This window comes from Haematobia irritans, chromosome 4, assembly GCF_050003625.1.
Source record: "Haematobia irritans isolate KBUSLIRL chromosome 4, ASM5000362v1, whole genome shotgun sequence".
In the NCBI taxonomy this organism is placed as follows: Eukaryota; Metazoa; Arthropoda; class Insecta; order Diptera; family Muscidae; genus Haematobia; species Haematobia irritans.
Genome location: NC_134400.1, coordinates 67,150,789 through 67,160,875, shown reverse-complemented (window position 1 = coordinate 67,160,875; position 10,087 = coordinate 67,150,789). Strand labels below are relative to the sequence as shown.

The following is a 10,087-nucleotide window of genomic DNA, read 5'->3' as shown; positions in this document are numbered from 1 at the left end:
GGCGGCTGTCTGGTGGGGCAACAGGTCATACAGTTTCTGGCTGCGAGCTCAACAAAAAGAAGAAGACATCGGAGGAAACAAATAAGATATTTTAATTTTAGCGTAGACCGTAATTTTAATTTTAAGTTTTCTTTAGAATGCCTGATAGACTCTGGAAGCCCGGTCAGCCTAATTAGAAGATATGTTGTTCCAAATGAATTTAAAATTTTTGATTTTCAATCTTCTTCATTTTATGGTCTAAATCACTCACCATTATTGATTGATTGAAGGAAAATGTTTCTGTTTTATTGAATTAAATAAAAATGTTTTTGAAATTGAATTGATCGTGGTTAACGAAGAATCTATGAAGCATTCGATTTTACTGGGAAGAGATTTTTTATCGAAGTCAAATGCAAAAATTCTTATCGTTGAAGAAAGTATGCCAACGAAAATACGTAGCTATGATAATACAGACTTTGCTCAAATGATTATGTCAATTGAAATATGTTCCGGTATGGAGGAAATTGATATTAGGTTTGAAGATGGTGTACCACGAAATGTTAGGAAAAATACAGAGGAAATTTTTAGAAAAACATATTTAAATATGCAGCGTCCACTTGAACCAGATACAAGGGTTGAAATGAAATTGAGCGTAGATAATATTAAACCATTTAATTGTCCACCTCGCAGACTTTCTTACAGTGAAAAACAAGCCTTACAGGAAATATTAGATGATCTTTTAGAAAAAGGAGTGATTCAAGCTAGTGAATCTGAGTTTGCATCCCCAATCGTTTTGGTTAAAAAGAAAACCGGTGAGCTTAGAATGTGCGTCGATTACAGGAACTTGAACAAATTTACAGGGAAAAATAATTATCCGATTCCATTAATTGATGATTTGTTGGAGACAATGAACAACAAAACTGTTTTTACAAAGTTAGATCTTAGAAATGGTTTTTTCACGTTCACATGAGCGAAGAGTCCGTGAAATACACGTCGTTTATTACACCTTTGGGCCAATATGAGTTTTTGCGAATGCCGTTTGGTCTTAAAAATGCACCGTCAGTTTTTCAAATGTTTATAAACAAAGTTTTTTCGGACTTGGTAAAACAAGGGAAAGTAATTATATACTTAGATGATATTATGATAGCTACAGAAAGTGTTCATGAACATTTAGAAATTTTAGAAGAAGTCATGAAAAGGGTGGTGAATAACAAATTAGAGTTGCGTCTTGACAAATGTGAATTTTTAAGAAGTAGTATTAGGTATCTTGGAAATACTATTGATGCATCAGGCATTCCAGCAGATGAAAAAGGTTTAGAAGCTATTAGAAATTTTCCCCTTCCAGACAAATTTCATAAAATGCGGAGCTTTAGATTTATTAAAGATTTTTCACTAATAGCAAAATTCCTATATGATCTAACAAAGAAAGATAAAAAAATTGGAGATAGGGAATAGCGAATTACAGGCTTTTGAAACGTTGAAATGTAAACTTTTAGAATCCCCAGTGTTAGCATTGTTTGATCCTTTAGCGGAAACAGAATTACACTGTGATGCTTGTGCGTTAGGGTTTGGGGCAATTTTGCTACAGAAACAGGGAGATGGGAAATGGCACCCGGTATTTTATTTTTCCAGAAGATCCACAGAGTCCGAATCGAGATTTCATAGCTATGAACTTGAGACTCTGGCCATTATATAGGTGGGCATTGGAGATGCAAAACTTTGATTACACTGCTGAGCATCGTTCGGGGAAACGCATGCAACATGTCGATGCTTTGAGTAGATGTCAGGAAATAATGTTGATCGAAACAAACACATTTGAAGAGAATTTGGTGATATGTCAAAACAGGGACCCAAATATACGACGTTTGAAAAAGACGTTACAAGATAAAGAGCATAAACTTTACGAGATGAGACGCGATATTGTGTACAAAAAGTTACAGAAAGATAAAAGTTACGTAGTTGATAGAGAAAAGTTATTGATTTCCTCAACTTAAGGCTAAAGTAAAGAGACATGTGGAAAACTGTTTAAAATGCAAAGCATTTTCTGATAAAAGTGGTAAAAAAGAAGGATTCTTACATAATTGTTGTATAATGTTAAGAAACATGAACCACCCAGTTAATATTTGTAACCCACAAATGTAATCTTAGATAGACGTAAGTAACATGTACTTTGTGAATTGTAATAAATGAATTCATTCCAATAAACTACATGGTGTCAGATGGATCTATTTGTAGAAAATCAAGTGTATGAAGACAAAGTTTTATTGAAAGTTAAATATGGAATCAACAAATATTACTTAAATTAATTTCAAAGCCATTAACATGGCCGAAGAGTGGAAACGTTGGAAAGATTTGTTTAAAATATATTTACGGGCATCGAATTTGGAAGAAAAGGATGATAAGAGGAAAGTGGCTCTTTTACTACACCACATGGGACCTGAATCTCTTCAAATAACTAAATCATTTGATATAAATTTGGATAAAGTCAAGTATGTGGCCCTGATAGAGAAATTTGACAAGTTTTTCATACCAAAAGTAAATTTGGCAATGGAACGCCACAAATTTTTCACAAGAAAGCAGAAAGATGGAGAAAACTTGGAAAACTTTGTTACTGATCTTAAAAATTTAAGCCTTTCTTGCGAATTTGGAAACCTAAGGGACAGTTTGGTGAACGGCATTTTTATTTGTGGCATGTCCGTTAATTACCAGCACAAAAGAAAGACTGCTAAGTGAAGGAGATATAACCCTTGATAGAGCAATAGAGATAGCAAGAAATATTAAAGCTGCCCGTGAAAATGCATCTCAACTATCAGAAAGCAACAACATAAACAGCATGAGCATAGACCTCTTAAAACAAAACCGAAGTAGTAACCAACAAAAAACTGTTTGTCGGAAATGTGTGCTTTCTCACCAAAACAGATATCCAGCCGAAAACTCAATATGTTATAACTGTAAAAATGAGGGCACTATGCAAGATTGTGTTACAACAAACAGAATACAATGAAGGAATGTGCTGTTCATTCCTTCTGTATAGTGCACCTTCGCTATCCCTCACAATAAATGATCTAGGTTCCGTATGATCTTCAACTATTTGCCCATGAGACCATGACGAGTCCGGAGTCTTTTTAAATAAAATGCTGTCACCTGGAAGTTTATTTTCCTTTAATTTTTTCGTACCTTTATTGTATTGATCAGCATATTTAGAAATGCTCCTATTCAAAACTTTTCTATAATCCTTCTCATCTACTAGTTTAGGTTTCAGATTACTTACAACTGAAGGCAATTTTGTCCTTAAGTTCCTTGACATTAACAATTCTGCCGGACTAGCCATATTTCCCTTAGGAGTAGTTCTGAGATGCAAAAGAGCTATATACGGATCAGTTTTATTTTCCTCACATTTCCGCAATATTTTCTCAACTGTCTGTATAGATCTCTCCGCTAACCCGTTAGATCTAGGAAGATAAGGACTTGACGTAATATTTTTTATACCCCAGTCACAACAAAATAATGAAAATTCCTTTGCATTAAACGGTGGCTCGTTGTCCGAAACAAAAATTTGAGGTATGCCATGTCTGGCGAATATAGACTTTAGTTTGACTATAACGTTTGCGCTCGAATATCCATTAGTTAGTAATTCTATTTCGAAATATTTTGAATAATAGCCAACAACTGTAATAAACATTCTTTTATTATATTCGAAAATATCACTGCCAACTTTAAACCACGGAACATCATAAATTTCATGTGGTATCATCTCTTGCCTCGGATTTGCATTATGATATTTCAAGCATGTTTCACAATTAGATACCATATTTGATATATCATTATACATTCCGGGCCAATACACAGACTTTCTAGCTAAACTTTGACATCTCTGTACACCCATATGTCCTTCATGTATATCTGACAGTATTTTTGGACGCAAACTTTTCGGGATTACTATCTGATTTCCTTTCAAAACAAGTTCATCTAAAATATTAAGATCTTCTTTAATTTTGAAAAAAGGACAAACTTCTAGATTACAACATTTCCTGAATTCTAGCCAACCGTTTACAATATATTCCTTTACCTGCACGCTCACAAAAAATCGCTTCTGTAACATATACTCCCAAAGATATTTTGCTTCAAGCATATACATTTTCGGGTATCCAAACATTTATATGTTTGATCTCTACCAATATATAATATGTTTGGTCTAAACAATATATGTTTGGGTATTCTAAGTTCCAAACATTTTGTATTTTTGCATCCAAATTCAATAATGTTGACTTCCAAAAAACAATATGTTATTATGTGACCATATAATATGTTTGGAAGCATTTTGCACCCAAAAATATTATATGCTTAAAAAAAAATTCTCCCAAACAATATTGTGCTCAAAATTTTATTTATTTATTTATATATTTACAATCATAATGAATTATGAAAATAAACAGGTAATATAGGTGCTAACAAGGTTTTCGACCTGAATGCTCAAAATTTTGTTTCTGCCCAATTGTATATTCCCCGACATCTTTCTCACTTCCACGAGATTTTTTAGTTCTTAGCACCTTTTTCTGTAATACAAACATTGTAGAAGAAATTATTCAATTGTATGATTTTTTTATTTTAATTTTACCTTTTGCCGGACGGGGATTCGAACAGCGGACCACACAGTTTGTAAGGATCAAAGAAGTAGCTGATCAATTGCCCAAGGAAAAATAAAATGTTAATTTTGTAATAACAAGCAACAACCACCAACTTAATTCAATATCGCTCCCTGTTAAATAGCGCTCCAAGCTACTAAACACAAACACGCTCACAAAAAATCGCTTCTGTAACATATACTCCCAAACATATTTTGCTTCAAGCATATACATTTTTGGGTATTTCCCAAACATTTATATGTTTGATCTCTACCAATATATAATATGTTTGAAAGCATATTGGTCTAAACAATATATGTTTGGGTATTCTAAGTTCCAAACATTTTGTATTTTTGCATCCAAATTCAATAATGTTGACTTCCAAAAAACAATATGTTATTATGTGACCATATAATATGTTTGGAAGCATTTTGCACCCAAAAATATTATATGCTTAAAAAAAAATTCTCCCAAACAATATTGTGCTCAAAATTTTATTTATTTATTTATATATTTACAATCATAATGAATTATGAAAATAAACAGGTAATATAGGTGCTAACAACATAGGTTTTCGACCTGAATGCTCAAAATTTTGTTTCTGCCCAATTGTATATTCCCCGACATCTTTCTCACTTCCACGAGATTTTTTTAGTTCTTAGCACCTTTTTCTGTAATACAAACATTGTAGAAGAAATTAGTCAATTTTATCATTTGTTTTTTTTTTTATTTTAATTTTACCTTTTGCCGGACGGGGATTCGAACAGCGGACCACACAGTTTGTAAGGATCAAAGAAGTAGCTGATCAATTGCCCAAGGAAAAATAAAATGTTAATTTTGTAATAACAAGCAACAACCACCAACTTAATTCAATATCGCTCCCTGTTAAATAGCGCTCCAAGCTACTAAACACATATATGTTTATAGGCTATTTCTAAATTAATATATGTTTGCATCCAAACATATTATATTTACAAACATTTTATGTCCCAAACATAATATGTTCTAACATATTAACATATATGCCCCAAACATGTTATGCTAGTTTATGGACATTATATGCTTGCACTCAAAAATATTGTGTTTAAAAATTTGTGTTCCAAACATATAATGTTTATAGCCAAACATATGAAAAACAGTCTTTTTCATCCGTGTATATGTTTATAGGCTATTTCTAAATTAATATATGTTTGCATCCAAACATATTATATTTACAAACATTTTATGTCCCAAACATAATATGTTCTAACATATTAACATATATGCCCCAAACATGTTATGCTAGTTTATGGACATTATATGCTTGCACTCAAAAATATTGTGTTTAAAAATTTGTGTTCCAAACATATAATGTTTATAGCCAAACATATGAAAAACAGTCTTTTTCATCCGTGTGTTGAATTACAACATCCGACTTTACATGCTCCCTTATTTCATCTGCGTTTGAGAACGGAATCTCTATGTGAGATCTTAGAAAATTACAGTGAAGAGCCACATCATCATCTACATCTACTAAAGCATTGTCCGGGAGAGGACACCTAGATAATGTATCCGCAATGAACATATATCTTCCCGGCCTATAAATAACGTTTAAATCATAGCATTGCGGTCGTAATATGAATCTTTGTAGCCTTGGTGGTATTTTATATAAGGGCTTTTTAAACAACGACACTAGGGGTTTGTGATCTGTTTGTACCAGAATCTTCGATCCATATGTATATTGATGTATCGCAAATAAAAAAACATGGTCGTCTGGTTGGCTTTCTTAAAAATTAAGTTAAAAATTGAAACTATAATTTAGCGACTGTATAAAAAAAGAGATGTGATTGGTTTGGTGAGTGTTTGAAGGTATGGGATATTTTAGCACTTCTCTTCTTCCAAGCCGTGTTTGAAGAACATCAATACGGGCACACTTTGTCCATCGATATCGCGGTATTCACACATGGCCACATACCATCGCAGTCCATGGATTCGCCGGTGAAGAATTGCAAGTCCTTGAAGCGGCCCAAGATATCTTTCATGACTTTGTTCATGTTGGTCTTGAAGACTTCGATTTGGTCGGGATTGTTTTTCTCCAATTTAGCCAAGGAAGGTGCACTATACAGAAGGAATGAACAGCACATTCTTTCTAGACCGAACCCCAATCCAAATGATTCACAAAATTATTTTATGAAGGATAAAATTGAAGAAAAAACTTCGGACGGGGAAAATGAAAGTCTAAGTAATAAAATTGAAAACAATTCAAATAATAGTATGGAAGAATACAATACAAATAATAGTAAGGACTATGTAACTAGGACTATGTAACTAGGAGGAAGAACTGTTGTTGCACCAAAAAAGTTTAATTTTTGATCTTATATACATATATAAATAATAGTTTTTGTTTTAATTCATTGACTTCTGTAAAAAAGGAAGGTGTTGTATAATGTTAAGAAACATGAACCACCAAGTTAATATTTGTAACCCACAAATGTAATCTTAGACGTAAATAAAATGTACTTTGTGAATTGTAATAAATGAATTCATTCCAATAAACTACAATAATATTCCAAAACCTGACAAACCTTTTGAAATGTTACACATAGATCATTATGGCTGTATATATGGCGACGATACGAGAAAACATATTTTTCTCATAGTAGATGCATGTTCCAAATTTGTGAAGTTATATCCAACTAGGACAACAGCTACAAAGGAAGTAATTAAGGCACTTAAGGAATATTTTCGATATTATAGCAAACAAAAATATATAACAGGTTGGCTGATAAGTTCCCGGTCTCACATATAAAAAAGGCGTCGCTAGTATTAAATGCATATTATTTTTATATAGTACCAACCTTCAAATGATTCGTGTCAAAATTTGACGTCTGTAAGTCAATTAGTTTGTGAGATAGAGCGTCTTTTGTGAAGCAACCTTTGTTATTGTGAAAAAAATGGAAAAAAGGAATTTCGTGTTTTTATAAAATACTGTTTTCTGAAGGGAAAAAATACGGTGGAAGCAAAAACTTGGCTTGATAATGAGTTTCTGGACTCTGCCCCAGGGAAATCAACAATAATTGATTGGTATGCAAAATTCAAGCGTGGTGAAATGAGCACAGAGGACGGTGAACGCAGTGGACGCCCGAAAGAAGTGGTTACCGATGAAAACATCAAAAAAAAAAAATCCACAAAATGATTTTGAATGACCGTAAAATGAAGTTGATCGAGATAGCAGAGGCCTTAAAAATATCAAAGGAACGTGTTGGTCATATCATTCATCAATATTTGGATATGCGGAAGCTCTGTGCAAAATGGGTGCCGCGAGCTCACATTTGACCAAAAACAACAACGTGTTGATGATTCTGAGCGGTGTTTGCAGCGGTTAACTCGTAATACACCCGAGTTTTTCCGTCGATATATGACAATGGATGAAACATGGCTCCATCACAACACTCCTGAGTCCAATCGACATTCGGCTGAGTGGACAGCGACCGGTGAACCGTCCCCAAAGCGTGGAAAGACTCAAAAGTCCGCTGGCAAAGTAATGGCCTCTGTTTTTTGGGTTGCGCATGGAATAATTTTTATCGATTATCTTGAGAAGGGAAAAACCATCAACAGTGACTATTATATGGCGTTATTGGAGCGTTTGAAGGTCGAAATCGCGGCAAAACGGCCCCATATGTAGAAGAAAAAAGTGTTGTTCCACCAAGACAACGCACCGTGCCACAAGTCGTTGAGAACGATGGCAAAAATTCATGAATTGGGCTTCGAATTGCTTCCCCACCCACCGTATTCTCCAGATCTGGACCCCAGCGACTTTTTCTTGTTCTCAGACCTCAAAAGGATGCTCGCAGGGGGAAAAAATTGGCTGCAATGAAGACGTGATCGCCAAAGTTGCGGCCTATTGTGAGGCAAAACCGAAGGAGTACTACCAAAATGGTATCAAAAAATTGGAAGGTCGTTATAATCGTTGTATCGCTCTTGAAGGGAACTATGTTGAATAGTAAAAACGAATTTTGACAAAAAAAAAATGTCTTTCTTTGATAGACCGGGGACTTATCAGCCAACCTGTTATGATCAGACCAAGTTAAATTCTCATTGAAAGTTACTCCAAGATTCTTCACTTTCTTGACAAGTTTTATTTGGCAGTTACCCAAAAATATGTTAACATTCCCCACAGTTGTGGACTTCTTATGAATCAGAATTGCCTTCGACTTATTGGGGTTTAGAGCCAGACCATTGCCATTCGCCCAATCCAGGATCCTGTTGAGATCATTATTAACATTCATTACACACCTATCGATTGTATCAGTAGTGGCAGATGTGTATAGCTGGACATCATCAGCATACATTCTTATGTTGGTATGTTCAAGCTGGTTCGGTAAATCATTCGAGTACATCGTACATAGCAAGGGTCCAAGTATGGACCCCTGAGGAACACACCCTTTTTGTTGTCATTTGTGACGATGCATTGTTGCCAGAAACGGTTAGTTGCTTTCTGTCTTCCAAATAGCTGGACATTAGTCGTACAGTAGATTCAGAGAAAGAAAACAAGTGGATGAGTTTATAATACAAAGTCGGATAGTGGACAGTGTCAAAAGCTTTCGAATGATCTAACAGTACCAAAATAGAAACTTAATTTTTGTCAAGATTGTTACGTATCGATTTCACAACGTCTACTAAGGCAGTGAGACAGCTATGCCTCGGTCTGAATCCAGATTGACGGTCAGTTATAATCTTATGTTCAGTTAAATATTGAAGAATTTGTAGATTGACAAGTCTTTCAAACACTTTCGAGATAAATGGCAAAATCGCAATAGGACGGAAATCGTTGTAACCCTTTGGAACAGGTATAATTTTAGCCAGTTTCCACAGTGTTGGAAATGAACTAGTTGTTATAATAGTGTTTATAATATGAGTAATGTATTTAAGTATTCTCGGAATAAGTGTTTTCACCTCACTTGTGAACCATGGTTTCAAGTCAGTTTTAATATTCTTTGTTACCATGGGTACATGTTGATTGTAGAGATCACTATATTATCTGTTAGAAAGATGACCTTGCTGTCCACAGAACTAAGATAATAAATTTGATTCCAATCAATTCGATTCACATCTAGTTCCAGATCAGATATGTTTAAACGCCTAAAGTCGCGGTATGTATAGGTTTCAGTTTGCAGGTGTTACGCGGGGGATATAAATACTGAATTCAATTGTTAGCGGAAAAGAGATTCTGGGCATGAAGGTTTTGGATACGACTAGCTCTAGTAATAGTGGCGTGGTTTGTAAACCCCTTTTCAACGCCGCGTAATCATAAAATTATCATGCCATACAAATTTTATTTGGCCACATATTTTATAAATTTATGACGCACATACCAACTATCGAATCAAAATGATCAACTCATCTAGTGTAGGGTGAACTGGTGAAGTTGGTCACTCGAGTGTAATTTTCCCTCCCAAAATTTTAATTAACACCTATGGTAATCTAATTCACTCGTCATTCTA

The 10,087-nt window shown here is 34.3% G+C and overlaps 1 pseudogene; it reads right to left on the bottom strand.

Annotated features, from left to right (window-relative positions):
• Window positions 1–6,411: 6,411 nt before the first annotated feature.
• On the bottom strand, window positions 6,412–6,770 carry LOC142234162 (translationally-controlled tumor protein homolog; annotated as a pseudogene).
• Between the last annotated feature and the right edge of the window lie 3,317 nt (window positions 6,771–10,087).